Source organism: Alligator sinensis, unplaced genomic scaffold, assembly GCF_000455745.1.
Source record: "Alligator sinensis unplaced genomic scaffold, ASM45574v1 scaffold1009_1, whole genome shotgun sequence".
NCBI classification, from domain to species: domain Eukaryota; kingdom Metazoa; phylum Chordata; order Crocodylia; family Alligatoridae; genus Alligator; species Alligator sinensis.
The window spans coordinates 194,442-216,016 of NW_005842995.1; the positions used below are offsets into that span (position 1 = coordinate 194,442).

The following is a 21,575-nucleotide window of genomic DNA, read 5'->3' on the forward strand; positions in this document are numbered from 1 at the left end:
TTTATTTTTGCTGAGTACTTTTGTTCTTCTCTTCCAGCAATTAGATTTTTATCATAATGAGTCAATTGGGGAGAAGTGACTGAAGTGCAAGATGCACTAGCTAGCACCCAGAAAAGAACAATAAAAATTGCATGATATTTAATAATTAACATTTAATTACAGTGCTGCATAATTTTACACGCTTGAGAAGCATATCTTCACTCTTTCAAGTAGACCCAAATCAGGCCAATCAGAAATGTTGGAAAGGAAACAAACTCTGAGACTGACACCCAAATCTCTTTTTGAACTGGACAGGAAGGACTTCTGTAAAACAATAACTGACATGCCACCTTTCTGAAGCATTGGCAATGTGTAGGGGGTGCATGTGCACCCCATGAGCTTGGCAGTGCACCCCTTGCAAAAAGGCGCTGCCAACATTGTTGGCGGTGCCTGTGGGTGGTCGCCGCTCACCACCCCAACTCCTCGCCTCCGACACCGCCAGCAGCGTCTGCGGGCAGTCCCTGATAGCCACTGGCAGTGTTGGCATCTGTGGGTGGTCACCGACCACCAGTTGGCGCTTGCCATCCCCCCTCACTCCCCCCCACAATGCTGACAGTGCTGTGGCCATCTGTGGGAGCTCACTGCTTGCCGCCACCATGCTCCCACCGCCGACAGCATTGCTGTTGCCTGCGGGAGCTCGCCATGCCCCCTCAGCCTCTGGGGGCACATGGCATTCGTGTTCTGAAGCATTCATTCAACTTTCCTAGTTTCAGAAATCACATAGCATAAACGATTGACTACTCCAAACTACTTGCACCCATCATTAGACTCAAGGCATCCCTTAGAACAGGGCTGGGCAATTATTTCGGGTGGCGGGCCACTTATCCAGTTTTGGCAAGCTGGGGAGGGCTGCATGGGTAGCCCCACCCCTTGACAGGTGCCCCGCCCCCTGGTCACGATCTTGGGACCAATGTCCCAATGTCCCGGGACCAGCACCGGTGGGGCCCAGAGAGGGGCTGGGCTGGCATGGGTCTGTGGAGCCGGGCTGGGATACACCAGCAGGGAGAGGGGGGAGCTGGCCCAGCTACGTAGAGTCCCTGCTGCCTGGGGCCTTGTACCCCTGCCGCCGTACTTTGGGCCATGATGGCACTGGCACTGGGACACCAGTGCAGGCCCTGTGCTCCCACTCCCGCTCACTCCCAGTGCCCCCCAGCCCCATGGTACAGGTGGGGGGCAGCATGCACCCCGACCCCCTGCTTCCGGTAGAGGATGAGCTGTGCAGAGTGCGGGGAAAAGCATCTCCTCACCCGCCCTGTGACGCACACTCCCTGCTGCAGCCATTCACAGCCCACACAGGGCTGTCCTGAGCAAGCACAGGCAGCCCCATGTGGGCTGCAAGTGGCTGCAGTGCACAACACCAGTCACGGGGCGGGGAAAGGGTCGCTTTTCCCCCGTGCTCAGCACGGACTTGTAACACACCCCCGCAGCCAGCCTGGGCCGTGCATCGGCTCCGGACTCACCCATCAGTGCTTTGCTGCAGTGGCAACAGCTGTGGCCCCCCCACTTGCTGTGCTGGGCAGTGTTGGCTGTTGCTGCCCTCCCGGAGCACACGCCTCCCAGCCCACAGGCAGCAGTGGCAAACACTGCCCAATGCTGCCCAGCACAGGAAGCAGGGGGGCCACAGCTGCCGCTGCCATGGTGCAGCCCCAACAGGCAAGGCTGGAGCCAGTGCAGGGCCCAGGCTGGCAGTGGGGAGCAGCTGCAGTGCAGGGCACTGGCCACAGGGCAGGAAAGGGGCCGCTTTTCCCCCGTGCTCAGCACCAGCTCCTTCCCTGCCCTTTCCCCCCACCCCCTCAAGCTTACCTGAGCTTCTTGCACCGGGGCAGCCACGCGCTCCCAGGCCAGAAGCTGCTGCTGGGGCTTCTGGCTAGAGGGGCGGGGCTGGGCAGGCCCTGCTGTTGCAGAAGCCCACCGGGCTTCCCCTGGGCCCTACTGCCCCTGGTTCCTGTAATTTTTTACATGAACCAAGGACAGATCAATATTAATTTTCTGAATTTTTAGGGGCCCCACAGGATGGATAGAATGGTCTCTCAGGCTGGATGTGGCCCACGGGCCATATTTTGCCCACCCTTGCCTTAGAAAATGCTAGCTCTTAGCTTTCACTGATTTTTTTTACTATAGAAAAATAACAGAACATTTCTTCTATTGCAAAGTACTCAGAGAGACCACAGCAGGTCAGAATGTTTTTTGGCACAATGGATTGACACTTGAAGTCTGTGGGTTTGTCTTGCGAATCATGTGGGTTTTGCACATCTAATCAGGCTATTATTTCGCAATACCCTGCAGCACCCTTAAAATGAACTTGCAGCAACTCAGTATGTCACATTGCTCTGGTTGAGAATCACCGGTCTACTGTAGACTTTGGGTGTGCCTACATAGTACAATGCAGTGCCATACATGGGTACTTGAGCTAGCTCTGAACAAGCCACTTTGGGTATTGGAGGCAGTTTAGCTGCGTTAGTGTGGTGTTCTGCCAGCTTGAACTGGCCCCACTGAGAAGCAATGCATTGTGCTATGTAGACATATTTTGTGTTATAGCACATGTGGTAGATATAAGAGGCATGTCCTTTGCAAATTGCTTATCTGTATAACGTTTTCTGAAGGATGTAGTTCAGAGCTATCTTTTTATTGTGGGCAACATGGTGTTTCTTAGATTGTAAAACAATCATCAGCAATTAATCCCAAGCCACTATCCTGAAACCATCTTATTTTAGAATGATATGCCACACATACCATGCCTTCAACCTGAGGAGCATAAAGCTGTTGTGTTACAGTTTGCCAAAGCAGACAGTTCAGAGTATCCTTAATATAATTCTCTTCTTTCTCTTGATGTACCTCTTCCCTAGACCTACCCCTTGTACAACCTTATAGTGGTGGCAATGAGGACAGCAGCATAAAGGTATTCTCCTGTATCTGCGCATCCTGGAGAAACCCTTCACATAAAGGAGTTCCCAGATGACATTTTCACTGGGTTTACAGACCCTGCATGCTGTCAGAGCTGGCATAATGGTTTAATGGCCACACTTGCCCAAGAAACAGGCCGAGGATCAAAGACTCACTGGGGATTGTTCAAACCATTAGGAAGTACTGCCTTGGGTAAGTGCATTTGATTACAAATGTTCTATTCTTTCAGACCAAGAATCCTGTTCTGAATGAAACCGCTGAAATTAGCCTGTAGAAAGAGCAGTAATGTACCAGTAATCACCTATGAGCCCTTTGGGATGGATGTCATGAAACATGTAAATGAGACTGAGTTGTCATGTCTCTTGTCTGGAATATTTTGGTGTATTTGCTAGTAGTTTATATAATCATGGGCTTCTAGTTAGACACCAAGCCAAACTAATTAATATTTGCCAGCTGCATGATCTCTATCACTCCCTCTTGGCTGGTCCAACAATTTCAGTTAGAAGGGACTGATTTTGGGATTCCTCATGAACTGTGAGCTTGTTTCTCAACTGGGCTTTACAGCTCCTATAAGAATCAAATAAATCTCTAAAAATCAGTATATTAACTGCTTTTTGCCTTTCTTCACTTGTCAGCTTGTAAGTTTTCTGACAGCCATGAATATCAGGCACTACGGGGATACAAAATATTATAAAATACTTGGAAATGAGAATCAGAATGTCAGTTTATATTTCAGGCTATAACAGTAAACAGGCTTTTATATTAATATATGGGATTCCATATCTGTGTCAAAAGTATGATTATACACACAAAGCTTACAGATTTAGTGCATATCTAGTTCCCACTTGGGCTACATTTCAGTAATGTCCAGCAGCTCAGTAATATTAGTGCTGCAGCTTGTTCTGAAGCAAGTGTTTTGCATTGGTCCTTTAGCTCATCCACCTTTTATATTATCAGTGTTTTTTGCAATATATTAATTAAACAGCCCACGCATACCTCTCTCCCTGCCACACCTTCCAGCACACTAATCTGCATTCCTCTCCCATCTCCAGAACATGCCTTTTCTCATAATGTAATACTTGTGTTAAAGCTCACGTTCACTTTCTTTCTTGTTCTCATAGAGCCAAATTGACCCCAGGGAGTTCAGTGGAGTCACAGCAGTGATTACTTGACTGCCAAGACTACAGGCTAAATTAATCTTGTCTCTAAAGAAGCAAATCCACAGCCTTTCAGCAGGTAACTTAAGCACTAACTGTAAAAACAATATTTTGAACTTTGCTCAAAAAATATTGGAAGTACTTCATCAGCGGCTACTAACTTCAGCATCAAGGGGCTCTCACACCCCTTCTTAAATGAGAGATCTTTCAGGACTCTCCTTTCAAGCCCACCCCAGAATGTCTCAAGAATAACCACAGCCTTTTCTCAGTTTTTCAAAGCCCTTCTGGTGACGTACTTTCCAAAAACTGGTTGTGCTTCAAGCCCACCCAGATTTCCCCAATAGCCACGCCAAGCATCTTCTAATAAATACAATAGTTACTAGTGCTGACACAAACCAAAATCCCAGAACATCTCAGAAGTTAAAGAATATTTTGAACTTAAACTTGAAAAACCATTTTTGGTGGCTGGACCCTTTTTCTATAGTGGATCAAATCAGCACCCCTGATCAGTACAGCCACTATCGCTGGTTCAGTTGAAGCCTGATTTTTATCTCCTGCTTTCCATGGAGTATGCTGAAGGTGGCGGAGGTTGGCAACATCCTGAGTTTTGGCCCAGGTCAAAGGAAATTGTTAATTAATCAGTACCTCAAAGTACAGATTCCTTTGCTGGTTATCATGCCCCATAGCAAACAGTCTTTCTAACCCCTTAAGTAATGATCCCTGAAAGTATAGTCTTAAAACATTAGTCAAGTCTGCACTCATTCTTCCTTTTTCCCTCCAATGAAGTTTCTATTTTACTTCTCACTTTCATATCTATTTTCCTTTGTCTTTTTAATAGAATCATAGAACGGGAGGTTGGAAGGGACCACCAGAGCTCATCTAGTTCAACCCGCTGCCAGAGGCAGGATCATCCTTATCCAAACCATCATATACAAAAGTTGAGCACCACTTGTCTAACCTATTAGCAAAACTACACAGTAAACCCTGGCACAACCACTGTAACCCGATGCAGGTAAAGCAGGGGTACCACGGTGGCTCATGTTCTGCTGTTGCAAGGAAGAGGGCCCCTGCTAAAGAAAAAGGTAAACCCACCCCACAGTCCATCCTAATGTGACCATAAGGTAAAATTTCTTCCTGACCCCAAATATGGCTATAGGTCTGACCCTAAGCAGAGGGTAAAACCCTCTACCCAGAAACCTCTAGGTTTCAATCCTAGCAGGCACACCCTGTCAACATTTCTAGCCTTGGCAGCAGCCAACACCCAATGCCTTTGAGGAAGTTGGAAAAAAAACCCCAGAACTCTGATGCATGTAGTAGCAGGATTGGAAAAAATTCCTTCCCAGCCCTATGTGACAGCCAGCAAAGCCCAGAAGTTTGGGAAATATCAGAACACAGGCATAGCTACTCTTAGATCATCTATGACCGATGCTTATCCAACCTCTTTTTTTATCACCTCCAATGACAAAGATTCCACAACTTTCCTAATCGGTCTATTCCACTGCCTTGTTCTAACAGTGAGGACGTTTTTCTTGATATTTGGTCTAAGTCTACTTGGCTGCAACTTCAAGCCGTTGGTCTGCATCCTACTCTGGAACAGAGAGAAAAGGTGTTTTCTCCCTTCATTATGGCAGGTCTTCAGATATTTGAAGACTGTGATCATATACTCTCTTGAGTGGCTTATCTGCAAGGTAAACATGACTATTTCCTTCAACCTCTCCTCATACGACTTGCTTTCCAAGCCCTTTATCATTTTTGTTCTTGCCTCTAGCCTCTCCGTGTCATTTTTAAAATATGGAGCCCAAAACTGCACACAGTACTGTAGATGAGGCCTTCCATGCCTTGCACCTACTGCCTCCATTAATGCATCCCAATGTTGTATTCACCTTTTGTGCAGCTGCATCACACTGCAGGCTTGTATTGAATTGTGATCCAAGACTCCCAGATCCTTCCCTATAGTGATGCCATCCAGTCAGGTGTCACCCATTTTGTAGCTGTATTTTATATTATTCTTCCTGAGGTGTATCACCTTGCATTTGCTAGCATTTAACTTCATTTTGTTAGCTCCAGTCCAGCTTTCCAGTCTGTCAAGATCCATCTGAATTGCACTCCTATCCTCTAACATGTTCACTGTCCTTTCCAGTTTTGTCATGTGCAAATGTCTCAAGAAGCTCTTTATTTCAGCATCCAGATAATAATGAACAAATCATTATCATTAATAAACACTTTGAACAGCATTGGACTCAAGTTCCCTGTGGGACGCTACTTGAAACTTCATTGGAAATGTCTTCTATCTGTTTATAATTGCCCTTTGCTTGCACCTATTGATCCAGTTGCCTATCCACCTGATAGTAGTTTCGTTTAGCCCAAATTTTACCAATTTGTTTATGAGAAGACCATGTGGGACTTTGTCAAAAGCCTTGCTGAAGTCCAGTGATATTATATCCATAGTCCCTTCATCTACTCAAGTAGTTACTTTGTCAAAGAAGGAGATCAGGTTTGTTTGGCATGATTTATTCTTAGCAAATCATTGCTGGCTGTTTGTGATCAGCTGCTCCAGAGGCAAATGGACTTCCTTATGATATGCTCTAGTATGTTCTTGGATATTGAAGTGAGGCTAACCAATCTCTAGGTCCCCAGGTCCTCCTTTTTTATTATGCCTATATTTTCCCTTTTCCAGTCCTCTGGTACCTTGCCTGCCTCCCACAACTTCCCTCAGATCTCCTTTGACAGTAGCTTCAGCACCCTAGGATGAAGTTCATCAGGCCCTGCTGACTTTAATTCAGGCCCAACAAATGTTCTCTGTTTCTTTTGTTATTTCCTCCCTCTGCTTGTCCCCTTTTCCTTATCCAAATAATCCTTATTAGATGTCTGGCTATAGCTTAATTTTTTTGTGAAGATTGAGGTAAAATAGCTGTTGAGCACCTCTGCTCTCTTTCCATTTGTTGTTAAGAGTTGAGCTTGTCTATTTAACAGCTTCTTTGGTCTTTCTTTTCTGGCCAACATACTTATAAAACATTTTCTTGCTGTCTTTAACCTCCCTGGCCAGCTGCAGTTCATTTTTTACCTTTGCCTTCCTTATTTTTGTTCCTGCACGTTCTCGGTATTTTTCTGGTGTGTTCCTTTGGTGACCTGCCCATTTTTTCCGTTGCTTATATGCTTTCCTTTTTGCATTTGAGGAATCCTAGAAGCTTCTTGTGAGACCACATTTATCTCTTATCATTCTTCTTGTGCTTCCATTGTATTGGAACAGTTTCTTGTTTGGTTTCCAATACTGTGCCCTTTGGAAACTTCCAACCCTCCTGGGCACCTTTATCCTTCAGGTTCTCTTCCTATGCACCATTCTTATTATTTGCTTGATTCAGTTGAAATCCGCCTTTTTGAAATCTAGCATCTTAGATCTGCTGACCTTGTGTCTTCCCCATCTTAGGATTTTCAATTCTATCATATCATGATGGCTTCCTCCCAAGTTTCCCATTACCTTCACATCTTCCACCAATTCTTCCCTATTGGTCAGGACAAGTTCCAAGATAAATGATCCCCTAGGTTTATCCTCAACCTTCTGGAACAGAAAGTTGTTCACACAAATTAGGAGCTGGCTTGACATTTTATGTTTAACTATATTGTTTTTCCAGCAGATGACCAGAAAATTGAACTCTCCCAACAGTACCATTTCAAAATTTTTGGACATTTTTGTCACCTCTTTGAAGTGCATCTCATCCACCTCTTCTTTCTGACTTGGTGACCTATGATAGATACAGAACTGATTTATTGGTGGGGATCTTATACCTTTTATCTTCAGCGACATACATTCTGATCTGATATCTTCCTCCTGAACCAAGGGACAAGTGAATATGTTTTTGACATACAAGGTAACACCACCACCTTTTCTCCCAAACTTGTCCTTCTAAAACAAAGTCATCAATATTGACATACTAGTCATAAGAGCTGTCCCACTAGGTCTCTGTGATACCAACCTTTTCCTAGGCTGTGGCTTCCAGCTCATCATGTTGGTTCCTCATACTTATCACATTCATATATGTATATCAGATATATTTTACATTTTGACTTACTTATTTCCTTTTTGCATTGCTTGTTGCTCTCATGTGGCTCTCTGACCCTTTCTCGGAGTTGAGCTGCTGCTTTCAGTCCTTTCCTCTCTGTATGGTTTGTTCTGTTGCTACAGGGTTTTGTTCACCATCCCCCATGAAATCTAGCTTAAAGTCTTCCTTACCAGAATTGACTAGGTGACAAATATTAAGCTCGTAATTAATTTATAAATTTTAGCTTACAACAATCCCTTTTCCCAGACCCAATTTGTTCTTTACATTAATTATACTAATTAGAGGTCAATTTAATACATTCCTGACTTCATTTTGATTGTGACTGTAAAGAAACATTAAAGCCTTCCTGAAATATTTCATCTATGAAAAGATTTCTTGTTTTCAGGAGAGAGGAATCTACTAGGGGAAGAAAAAGTGCACTCCACTATGCCCTGGGTAGGAAAGATATCTCATTGAATACCACTGTCTTCTTCCAATGACCCTTCCACAGATACATCTCCCAAATTCAGGCCTGATCATGCTGGGCACCACCAATAAGAGGTGAGGACAGTCAGTACTGAGTGGGATATTGTAAGGGCAACATGAGAAACGGGCCTTTAATTAAATAAAATCATAACAAATAAGAGAACTTGCCCAAGCAGTTGAGGACTTGTCATGTGTCAATACTGACTGACAAATAGGAAATTTCAGAAAGCTCTGTGATGGGTGCAAGCCCCACACACAAGCAGGACAGAGAGGGATTTTAGCTTGATTTAAAGACTAGGAATATAGCCAGTTTTACCCTGCAACAGCTGCCAAAAATATTTCTCCAAGAAGAAATGGTCAGGAAGGGATCTGGAAATAAACAGGAGGAAGCAGGAGTTGGTAAGCTGTCATTCATACTGCCTAAAAGGAATGTTGTCCTAAGAGCTTAAGAATAAAAGTCTATCTGAAAAATGGAGTAGGAGAAATAAAGGGTTTTGATCTCGCAGGAAGCTGTTCTTCAGGTTTTCTCTGTTACCCTTTTTGGGTGTATAAACTGCCTGCAACCATGATGAATGGGAAGGAAAGGGGGAATGGATTGGGGAATGAATTAGAGAAGTGGTTCACAAGTGTTTTGGACCAGTGGACAATCATCAACCCTCAACATTTCTTACAGGCCGCCATATACCTTTATCACACTTGCCACTGGAAATAGCATAAAGGTATGTGGACTCTGGGGTGATCCATGGGCTGACTGTGAACCTCTTAATAAGGTCATGTGGACTACCAGTGATCTTCAGGCCACAGCTTACAACTAGAAGGGGAAGGTTTTTTATAACTGTGAGATTGATCTTATTAGTCCAGGCCTGCTTTGAAGTTTGTTCTTTTGTTGATTCTGTACAATATTATTTTGCTTAACAAGGGCTTGCTCACATGGATATCTCTTTTCTTTCTGTTTCTTGGTGTAGTCAGATGAAGTACTCCTGACTGGGCACCTGTCTGAGCCTCCTCTTTGGCTGTTTACACGGTAAAGTTTATATTGTCCAGTACAAACCAGAGTTCTGTTTTACAGCAAACTGGTGCCTGTGCTGTGTTGGCATATGTGACTCCTGTGTTCAGAAAGTGATTTGTCACTTTTCATATGAAAACAAACTGATGCGTTTATGGTGACCAATACTTAGAATACAATTCCTACCATTATGAATGTGTTCTTCCCCAGATATGCCAGACGTAAGCTTTTTGCTTACCTTTCCTTTGTCTACTGAAAATGAAGTCTGAGTTATTATTCACCCAGTTCCAGTGAGTCATTCTACACCCTTGAATTATTTCTGACATATGTGAAATACCTTCCACTGAATTCCTACTCTGGAGAGCCCTTTGCCTGACCGGTTTATCAGTGAATGCTACCAGACTCATCATTTACTATGCATCACCGTCATGGCATGTGCAATACTAAACATGATGACAAGACCAACTAGACCCACCCATTTTATTTCTGTAGCCCATATCTTCAAGAGCCTTGTGCAGCCGCACCAATCTCATGCACAAGAGAAAGAAGTTCGTCCTGGGAAGAGGGGCAGGCAGCAGGACTCTGGTTCTCAGCACTACATGTAGAAGGAGGAAATTGGGTCTGTACAAGATGCGGTTGGGTTGTTCATGCAGAGAGAAACAGTGAGGCCTAAATACAATGTATAAGGAATACATTTCTGCTGAATTTTGGCTTTATTTTCACAGCTAAATAAAAACTGTACTTTTCCTATGGTGTAATTAATGTGCAGTTAGCTGTACTACTGTACAAGCCTAGTGGAGAAAAAGGCCTTTCCATATTATTGTAACATAAAGCAGGGAAGGGCAGCCCATATTCCTCCCCTGCCAAAGGTGGGCATTAGCTAGTTTGCCTCACTGTAAAATGAAATTGCCTTGTCGTGAGTAAAGCTCCAAGTCCTGGAAAAGCCAAGCTCAGTGTACTTCCCTGGGTTTGAATACTCTGCAGCATTTGTGGTGGTAGCAATTACTTAACTGGCAGGGGAGATAGATGCCATGATCACCAAGGTGGTTATCCCAGGGAGAGAGAATTATACTCCAGGCAGGCTGACCCCTGTGAGTTTTTCTGAGTGCAGGAAACTCGACTGCACAATTCTTTGGCAACGTGGCTTGCTTCTCAGCCTTTTGACTAGATGCAAACATGCATGACTAGGGAGAATCTGAATCCCAAGGTCGCTGGACTTGCACATGGGATACCTGCCATGGATCTGGGGAATATCTGAAGCCCAAGACTTATGGATCTGGAGGAAGGATACTTGACCATTAGTACAGCCACACACACAGACTTGAATGATGAAGTTCTGCTCAGTTGCAATTTGGAACTTGGCTTTGCCTAATAGAATTCGGAGCTGATTTGGCCCTTGAAATAAGTTTAAAAAAATTGTTGTGATAGATGGTTTAGTAGGTGCCCAGGGCTCAAAAAGATTATGCTGTTTAACAGGTTTCATTATGCATTACTTGGCCCATAGCAAGAAAATATACATGCTAATTCAATTGTTAGCGATCAATTAGTTCTAATATTAAAGCTCTGTCTTGTACATGCTGTTTTCTTATTAAAGGACAGCTGAATTGAATACCCATAACTTCAGCAGCAGTATAAAACTTGCTTTCATCAGGAAATGAGGCTGATGTGCATCAGCTGGAGATTGGATTCTAATGCTGCCCACAAGACATAGTAAGACCTAGTCCAATGTGTGATTGAAGGAAGTGGCTCTACTATTCAAAAGCAGGAACTTAGGATCTGTTCTAGGGAAGGTGGTGCCATTTAAACAAAATCTTGGTTAGTTTAAAAGTGGATTGAACTTCGGTTAATGTTAATTATAATTTTTTTTAGATCCTCAAGAACTTGCAGATGTGAATCTTTGACTTGCAATGATAAACCTGATTTTTTTCATTCTTTTCAGCACAACCTGTTTGATTATTAGTTATTGCTTGGTGTTAACTTGATTTGTTTTAAGGCCGTGTTCTTTATGCTTAAATGTAGTGAATAGACTATGTTTTATATTGCACTTATCTCTTATTTTCTTGACGACTGTTGTAATTTAGACACGTCTTGTGTGTGCATAGGGCAATGGATTTCTACTTGTATGCAGGTGACTAAATATGTACATTTTTCATATGTATTATCTTGAGGGGATCTACATGGGACAGCAGTAGGAGCTGATCTGTCATTTCTCTATTCTCTGTAAATCCACTGGATTGAGACAGCTGGATAGAAACAATTAATCAAGGTGTCAGTTTTGGTCACATTTTTTTGTCATGTTCCTTAGCTAACTCTGTTTTATGCATTAAAAAATAACTTCAGTGTGAACAGGACTAGACTTCCCTCAAGCTCATTTAAGAAAGAGGAGCTGTACACATACCAGTATTTCCTGGGGTAATAACCCTTCACATTCTTTGTGGAGTCAGAGTAATTACAGTAGAAGTCTAGAAACTTCTTGGTTTGCTCTTACTCTTTGGGTAGCTGCCTAGGGCAGTGTGAGCCAGCTAACAGCTGTGCAGGCACTCCCCTAGGAGTAGTCAGGTATACGAATCCCCACCCTAGTAAAGGTTACAGAGGATAAAGCCACACATTCTGAAGGAATAAAGAGCCTCTTTGCTTGCTTGTTCCCAAAGGAGCTCTGCTATAAGAAGCAAGCCAAACTTGGACCTGATTCCACAAACTTCTCCTTCCCCAAGTACCCTTACAGGAGTCAGTAACATTCCTCCTGTGAATATGGGATGTGGGATAATGACCCTTGCTGTTCATTCTTAAAGGAGCAATACTATTTTTGCATGTAATGCTAAAATATGTATGTATTATATATAGTATATTGGCATCTCCCTTAGAAATGCATGTTACAAAAAGTGAAATATCAGACACATATAGTATACCTAGAAAATGCTCACATTTTCCTTATTTGAAATGTTTAGAATTTCCTCAATCTGTATTATCTTTAGTGATTTCCCTGGTAGCTTGGAAGCTAACTTTACTTGTGCCAATAATGAATGTCAGCCCATAGGCACTTAAAGTGTCAAATACACAACTAAAACACATTTTTTTTATCACATTACAGCTGCTGACTATTGCAGATTTGGACCATGAAGCCCATTAAAGCTTCTGAGATCAAATGAAAAACTAAATTATTTACAACACAGCACAAACATATCCTGTAAATACATTAAGGCATTTTGTTTGTGGTATGCACTAAGGCCAATCTAATAAATTGTACTTATTATATTCTCTATATATTTTGCAAGTGCTCTAAAGATACCTTCAAAATAAAATGGCTTAGGATGAGATATTGATTTAGGATGATAAAATATATTTATTCATAATGTACCAACATTTTCCCAAGCTGCTTTTTGTATTATTCTCTTTGAGGATGTTTCTGAGATGTAGAAATACTCATGTTTTAATAGGTCAGACCCCTATGCTACTGAAATCAGTGGGTACAACATGGGTGGACTGGCTCCTAGATTGATCCTTAAAGCAAAATATTAGCTTTGTTGTTGTACTAGAAAGAACTCCTCTATTCTTCACAATGCAGCTGTATCCTGAAAATGGTATAAAATAATTATGTTCAGTATAGCTGGAGTAACACTAACAAATGGCTACCATTTAAACATGATGGTGCATGTACCATACTTATGGTCATTTTTTTGCTTGCAGAGTTTGCATCCAAACCCACCAGAGAAAGAAAATGTATTATTTAAAGAAAAATCAGGTTAAGATATTGTTGCAATGACCCTGATGAGTGAGTTTTTTTCCTTCAGTTGAAACTGAGCTTCAATAAGGCATACTGGGACAGATTTTCCAGCCCACTCAAGCACAGCTGTTGCACAGTGGAGACTGGGGGCTGTCAGGGGTCTGTTCAGCTCCCTGGTTCTGAAATACCCGACCCTGGCATAAGTTAAAGGTTCAGAAAAGCAAGTCTAACTCACATTCGCATTATGTCAGTGGTGGAAGATGTGGAAAGAAACACTACTCTATCCTACTGCTCCCCAGTCCCTACTGTGTCCCTGGTACACTACAACGTACCTCCAGTATTTCTGTATTCCTACAGTGGGCAAGAGTGTGCAGCTGATGATACAGACATCCTTGCCAGACTTTCTGCTGACAGAAGGTTCCCTACTCAGGAAGATTTAGCACCAGGTATCTCAAGACAGATCAGGCCTACTTTGTGCTGCATTAGGTTCCAGCCCATGTAGTAGCAATGAGTCAGGCTATAGTGTGGTAGATTAGTACCAAGACCTCAGTCCCCTTGTGTATTGCACTACTTAATGAGTGTGAGCACCTGCTCTTTCCTCATATTGGACATGCATGAATGAGATCTTCTACAAGTGGATTCTCCATTATCCATGCTGAAGGAGGGAATGCTGCTTTGTGAACCCCCCCACCCCCCCACCACCTGTGCCCCTGATTCCCCTACAATATCACAGAAGCCTTTTGGAGCCAGATTTTGTGGGGTGGAGCTGAGGTAGGAAAACGCAAAGCAGACCTCCTGGATTCCTGCATGGAAATAACATCAAGAATGAATGTTGCTTAGAGCAGACTAAATCACTCTGGGAGTGGGCCCCTCTGTGATCGGTACACAGCTGTCAATTTACCAATTTCTACATGGTTCATTTGGAATTATGGTGCACCAGGAGAGGGGAACTCCATTACAGCCATAAGGACAACAGCTATGCATGCAGGATAAGATCTGTCTCAGAGATTCAAGTGACTTTCCTGCATTAGCTGGATCCATGAGGCTGGAAGCCATCATTCCCTATAGATTCTGGGGCCCTCAATACCCTTCCCTTGGTATACCCTAAGATCATCTGTCTCTTGTTCTTAATGCAGCACTACCATTTTTCAGTACCATGTCTCCTCTTTTATTTTGTTGACATGGAGAATCTTGAAAGGGTGCAGAGAAGGGTCACAAGAATGATTAAGGGCCTGGAGGACAAACCTTATGAGGAAAGACTAAGGGATCTGGGACTGCTCAGCCTGGGGAAGAGAAGACTGAGGGGGAACTTGGTGGTGGTCTATAAGTATGTAAGGGGTGAATATCAGGAGAGCTGGGAGAAAAAACTGTTCACTAGGGCACCCTAAGGGAGGATGAGGAGCAATGGCCATAAACTGTTAGAGGATGGTTTCAGGTTGGATGGAAGGAAGAACTTTTTTATGTCAAGGGTGACCAGAATCTGGAATAGACTTCCCAAGCAGGTGGTGCAGCCCCAACCTTGGAAGTCTTCAAGAGGAGACTGGACAAACACGTTGTTGGGATCATTCGATCTCAGCAGTTTTCCTACCCAGAGCAGGGGGGTTGGAGTCGATGATCTTTCGAGGTCCTTCCAGCCCTTAATTTCTCTGTTTCTTATGATTCTATGGTACCATTTACTGCCAATTCCTGTAGAGGAGTTGCAACTGGCCAAATAATGTGCAGATTTACTTTTGTGCAAGAGGACAGAAATGTAGTTTAAATACATTACTGTTTCATCATTTGGTAATTATTTAGCTCACTTTGGTGCATTACACTAAGCTCAGTGAATGAAAAGCATGATATACTGTAAGTGCTAAATAGAATGTATTATTGCAAAGTAATTTAACTAATATAATATCTGCCAATTTATGCATATTTATGAGGTCAAAGAGTTCACATTCCTTCAGGTCAGAAGACAGAATGAGTGTGATCTCATCCTGATGCCAGTTTCTCCACATTACAAAACCACCATGTAAAGTGGCACAATTGCTTGTCTCTAAGCAAGGACCAAGACCAAGCACTTCCTTTGCAACAGAAGAGCTGGAGGGAGCAAAAATTTTATGATGCTCCTCAAAGTTCACTAAAATCAAGGTACATCCCTCATGGTAGAACTAAAATGTCTGGTCTTTATTTTTTACCTTGTAATCACTCACCTCAAGGCAAAAAACCAAAACATAAAACAAACATGTTTTTAGCAGTGAAGGCAAGCCCTAACAGTGACAAAACGAAGACGTGCAGAGTTGTACAGTGTCTGCCTGTCTGGGAAGATAGGATTGCCATTAGAGATTACAGCAGATCTGACCTGGTATACTCTCTCTAACTGGGCTCATTCCCAGCTGCAACGGAGGAAAAACCCAGCAGAGCAGTTCAGAGTAGCCTGCACACAGGAAATGCTTTTTCCTGACCCCCATTTGTTAATTTATACCCCTGAAGCACTAGATCCCGCACCAAACTCTATTTATGGTCCTTACTACTATAATTCTCAACATTCTTGTTATCCACATAAATGCTTGATCCCTTCTTTTCATTTGGTTTGTTTTCTTGTTGTTCCTCTCCTAAGCCTGGCATCTTCAAGGATAAAAACAACATGCCCTACGGCTGCTTCGGTATTGTCAATTCACCAATAGAATTTAAAATACAATTTTATTTTCATCCAAAGCAGCTCTAGTCAAATGCAAAATGTGATCAAGTCTAGGGAACAAGTACATGTCAGGCACTTCACAAAGAGGCAAATATCTAAGAAATGGAACTATAGTTACAATTTCCTAAGCAAAATGAGGTAGTGTTGGATGTACATTTTTATCCAACACACTGTAATATCTGTCAACAATGACCCTGCCTGTTAAGCGAGCACTTAGATGTGTTGTGAGTTACGTCAAAGGATGGGAGTTACTAAACGTTTTCATGGACAAATGATGCCATTTCATCTCAGCTAAAGACCCTGTCATGACTGTCCCCACCTTTGTTATCAGTAGGCCAGCCTGCTGCAACATAGTCTACCTTGGAGAACTCAACTTTGGCGGCTACGCAGAAGGTATGGCTGGGGCACAGCCCGCTTCCTGAAAGAGGGAAAATCACTGAATGGAGTCTGTTCTCAGCTGCTGCTGTTTTGTGCTGCTCTGCAACACATACAAGCTGCCGAAGTGCTGCAGTGGGCTGGGGGAGAATTTCTCTGAAGATAGCATAGCGCAGAGTCACCATAAGCAAAGGGTCCAGTGTAGGAAGTTGTTAGGAGCAGGGCTTGGGACAGGAAGAAGTTGGTGTGTACACTGAGCATTACAGGGATTCTGGGCTGCAGTGCAACCGTAGGCAGCCCAGGGCAGGCTCTGGCAGTTCCAGTTAGGCAGCTGGTTACTGCTTTAACTTGTTTGCCCCAGGTCAGGTCAGAATGCAGGAGGCATGACGTAGGCATGAGGTTTTACTGCCTACTTCTGGGCTGTGCCTCCACGAGCACCACAGAATCTGACCCATTGCAGCGTTTGATCCATACCCTGTGCTGGCTGCTGATCCCAATCCACTTCAGGATGAAATTCAAAGCGCTGGACAAGGCCAGTCTGCGGAGCTCTGAATGACCTAGGCCCAGGTTACCTAGCAGCAGCGCCAGATTAACCTATAGGCAAACTAGGCACATGCCTAAGGCCCTGAGCTGTGGAGGGTGGGAGGGGGGACGCAGTCCTTCGTCTGCAGCAGTGGCACGAATGGCCCTGTCCGCATTCCTTCCCTTTCCTTTTCCTCCCCTCCACTGGCCTTGCTGCCGCAGCTCCTTCCTAGCAGTGGCTCTGAGCCCCACTCCCCACGGGCAGCAGCACTGAGGTGGGGAGGGGTGTCTTGACTGGCATGGGGCCCATGAGTTTGTTTGCCTAGGCCCTACTAAAGGGTAAATCCAGCCCTGCCTAGCAGACAGGAAGCACATACAACATACCCCTCCTTCTTTGGCCCACTAAATCAGCTGTAGTAGGTAGAAATATTCTTAATCTATGCTTCCAAGCAAAAACCCTCATGGCAACTGGTGAATACATATCCCTGAATAGTGAAATATTGCAGTTTAGCCTAATCGGACCACATTTAGGTCATGTTCCATTGCAAGAGGCACCGTGACTCCCACTGATTGCATATTTGGAACCAAGCACCCTGACCCCAGGGATTAGATTTTCTATATCTGCTGCCTTCTAAAGCTCTGCAGCTGCAGTACACTTGTTTCCTATGGGACTAGTCCTGAAACTGTCACTCAGGTGAAAAGCCTTATTTGTTAATATGGTCCCACTGGTTTCAGGGGAATACAGTTTTACAGGTTCACATGCAAATACGAACAGGCACCAATACAATTTGCACCTGGATAACACAGTAATAAGTGCACTACAAGTTATCTAAAGATTCATTGCCTAGATGTACTTTATCTAGCCAGAGTTTAGGGGCTGAAAATTAATTTTGTGGTGATAATACTAATTAACTAGTAATCAGCAATTTAATAGGCCAATTCCTGAGGTTCTTACTCAGACAAAAATGCTATTCTTTCCAATAGGGGTGTAAGTTGTAGCCGTGTTGGTCTAAGGACATAGGCAGACAAGGTTCTTTGGTAAATCTGAGATCTTTTATTAGACCAACTTTTAGTTTGTCTAATAAAAGATCTCAGATTTACCCAAAAAACCTTGTCTGCCTACATTCTTTCCAGTAGGAAATTTTCTAAGTAAGAGCTGAGTAAGGACTTTGGGATTTGACTAAATAAAAACAATGGTAGTGGTGATGATAAATAATTAAAGTGTTTTCCAAATACAGGACATTTAAATGGCTGCTTTAGAGGTTTTTTGGCAGATCTAGTAAGCAGCTACAGTTTTTTATTATGTGTATTAGGCATATCAGACTACAATGCTTTCTTAATTTAGCAAGTACCACAGTCTACTGAATAAACAAACAGAGCTGTAGAAAAATCAGCTCTAGCCATATGCTGAGATCACGTGATATATGACTGATGTAGTTTGTCTTCATTTTGCTTATGTTACTAGTAATTCACATTTACTGCAGTTTTGCATCTGCAGGTCTCACGAGTTTTGCAAGATTGGATGCACTTCACCCCTATTTCACTGATGGGATAACTGAGACACAAAAAGGGTAAGCAACATGCTCAATATAATTAAGCAAACTAATATCAGTGCAAGCGTGACTCTTAAGGCCATTCCCAACAGACTAGATCAGAGTGGCAAAAATTATTCTTATAATAAATAGATGTTTCTGTGTTTCGTTATATTTTAATATACCAGTGGTTCTCAACATTTTCAGACTCAAGGCATCCCTTGTTAAAATATTTATAATGCTATGGATTCCTATTTGAAAGCTCAGGGTTTATCTTGTGAATCAGGTTTATACACCTAACAGTGATAACATTGTGTGGCATCATGTGACACCTTGGAAAAGATAACCCTGTTTGAGAATCACTGTAATACACCGATGTCACCCTTCCTGGAAATTCTGTAGTTGTTTGGATGCATAGCTTCTGTTTAGAAAATGGGATATGTTATGTCTTCCTTTAATTTCTAATGTAATGTGAAAGGAAAAACAATCAGCTTAGTATGGCAGCTGTCAAGCTGAGCCACCATTCGAACTCCAGGAGGTTTGGGGGGCTCTTTTAAAGAGATTTAATTTCATTGTTGACCCCTTAGCTATAAATACCAGTTTGGCTGTTCCTCTCTCCACAACTCATTTTTACATAATGAGCCCATGACTATCAGAAAGCCACCTTGTCTTTTGGAGGAACAAGCAGCAGCTGAAAATGTGCTCCAACTGCATTCCCTTGTGTGAGAGCTACAAGGTCTATGAATGTTGGGTACTTCAGACAGGTGAATGTATGTAACACTTGTGTCCTTGCTGCACCCACTTCTGCTTCTTACTTGACCTTGCTGCTCTACACAATTTTTGGCCAGGATTTCACTTTATCGGTTTAAAGACCATCATTGAATCAGCGCAACCTCTTAGTACAGACGCAGGTGTAACAGTACAAAGGAGACATGTCTAATTGTCTATCTGTATCTTGTATTTCTGTAAATTTCCAAAAATGATCTATCATAATACAAACATGCTTTTATCTGAAGAATTGCATCCACCCCTGGGGATAGAGTTATAATACCACAAAAACCATGTGTAGACAAGACTTTAGACTTGCTTGAATAACCAGCTTCCTTTTTCACTGCCAGTTAACTTGTCTATATAGCAAAAAGAGTTCTAAATGTCTAATATTTTTTTCTTCCTTGTCTCAGGGGTGGGGTGTAAACACAGGAAATGCAATGCTGGAACAGATCAACATTCCACCTAATCAAACACCAAGTCTCTGACATTAGTCAGCTCTGGATGTTTGGGAGGAAGGCATTAAAACACGCTTTAATGCATGTAGCTGTGCAATTCCAGAAAAGAAAAACTCTCTTTCATCCTCATTTCTGATCAGTTGATGTGTGAAAGCACATGGATACTAGATTTTCTAAAGTTAATGCTGCATAGACCTTATTTTTAATGGGACAAATTCCCAATGACATCAATGGATTTTTGCCTTGAATGAATCCTTTTTGCCCATTCTGTCCAATTAATATTTATTTTTTTCAAAATTTTATAGCCCCTGCTCATCCTTTGAGAGGCAATCTGGCCTAGTGGTTAATCTGCTTTACTAATTAGCTAATTATTCCCTTGGAAATGCAATAATTGGAACTAAGATGAGTCAGAATCAAGGGACTGGGCATTCGATCACTATCATTTCATATTTTTTTACCCTAAACTGCTGTGGCTAATGTCTTGAAGGTGGAATAGTTGAGCCACTGTAGAAAAAGGACTATCATATGTACTCTTTTTTACAAACTTCTTAGAAGTTTACATAGACGTAAACTACCCAACTTTCAGTAAAGTCTTTGGGAACTGTAATTCTTGTGTGTGTGGTTATGTGTTTAATTAAAACTATTCTTTTATTTACTTACAGGTGCATGCACAGTGGGAGCAAGGAGTGGCTGAGACTATTTAGTCTTTTTTTCTGGTTCAGACCACAGGAACACAGGAAATTAAAGAATCTGCTTGATTGCAGTGGTACAAACCATGAGTCTCATCCAAGACATGTACTAACAAGAAGGCTATCATTATTTGCAACAACTGAGAAGATAATTAGAAACCTACCAATGCTACAGTCATATTTCCTGTCACAAGAAGAGGATGACACACCAAAAATGGATTTGGAAATCTTTGCTGACAGCAAAAGTGGGAAGAGTATAGCATGAACCTCCTCTGATATAATCATATTACAATATTCAGCAATCATGATTCTAACATAGCTGTAACAATTGCATTCCTGAAAGCACAAAGCCTGCATCTTGTTTCAATGAAAGCTTTGCCTGAGTAAGGACAGTAGCCCACAGTGTTTTCAGCCTTTGAAGACTACAATAGCTTATTTTAGGCCATGAATTCAGATTCTTCACAGCCATCAGCAAAGCCAATGACTGTAATATAAAATTTGGACAAAGTTGAATATCTTTATCTAGGGATCTACTTTTTTGTTTTTGCTGGCTTTTTTAAAGCTGCAGAAAGCTACTTCTGGGAACTGAATATGAGCTTTTGTTCTACTTATGGTATTTTCATTATATTTGTTTCTTGCATGTTAAATGAAAACAGTAAGCAGATTTTTAGTGGATGTAAATCAGTTTTCTTTAATGGAACTATGCCAATTTACAATAGCCAGCAGATCTGGCTCTAGATCTCATGTCACTTTGCTTGGATGCATTAAAAAAATTTAGTAGAAAAATGTGAACATATAGGCTAAGTGCAGACAGTCAGAAAGCCTAAAGCTGAATCGATTCAATCTTTGCAGGTTAGTTTAAACTGGGGGTGGGGCGCTAGAGCACATCTCCCTGCTTAGCTGGAGCAACCAGTGTGGGCCAAGGCTACCCCGCCCACCCTGTGTGGGGGTGGGGAGTTTGCAGGGGAGTTGCAAAGCATCCTGGGATGCTGGGGGACTATGAGTTAGCTTAAATCTGGGGCGGACCTGGGACAGAAGTTCAATAAACTGATTTAACGTAAATCAATTAAGTCTGGTACTACATCTATCCAGGTTTATGTTAAATTGGTTTCAGCCATTTTGAAAGCAGTTCATGTTCATTGAACTTCTGTTGTATTACAAATTTGAACTGGTTTCTGATCACTGACACCAGTTT

General features: G+C 42.5%; 1 long non-coding RNA gene and 1 other non-coding gene across 8 annotated transcripts; both read left to right on the top strand.

Moving 5' to 3' along the window:
• Positions 1-2,889: 2,889 nt before the first annotated feature.
• Positions 2,890-21,307, top strand: LOC102373439. Of its 7 annotated transcripts, XR_003091998.1 has the most exons (9): positions 2,890-3,135; positions 4,065-4,179; positions 4,939-5,182; positions 7,733-7,969; positions 8,547-8,701; positions 9,300-9,345; positions 9,592-9,650; positions 18,432-18,504; positions 20,354-21,307. It is a non-coding gene; the product is annotated as an uncharacterized LOC102373439 (long non-coding RNA). The 7 variants fall into 7 exon arrangements; XR_003092000.1 differs by lacking the exons at positions 18,432-18,504; positions 20,354-21,307 and adding an exon at positions 9,843-14,632; XR_003092002.1 differs by lacking the exons at positions 7,733-7,969; positions 8,547-8,701; positions 9,300-9,345.
• LOC112548194 lies at positions 10,635-10,793 on the top strand. The gene has a single exon (XR_003092003.1). It is a non-coding gene; the product is annotated as a U1 spliceosomal RNA (small nuclear RNA).
• Positions 21,308-21,575: the final 268 nt, after the last annotated feature.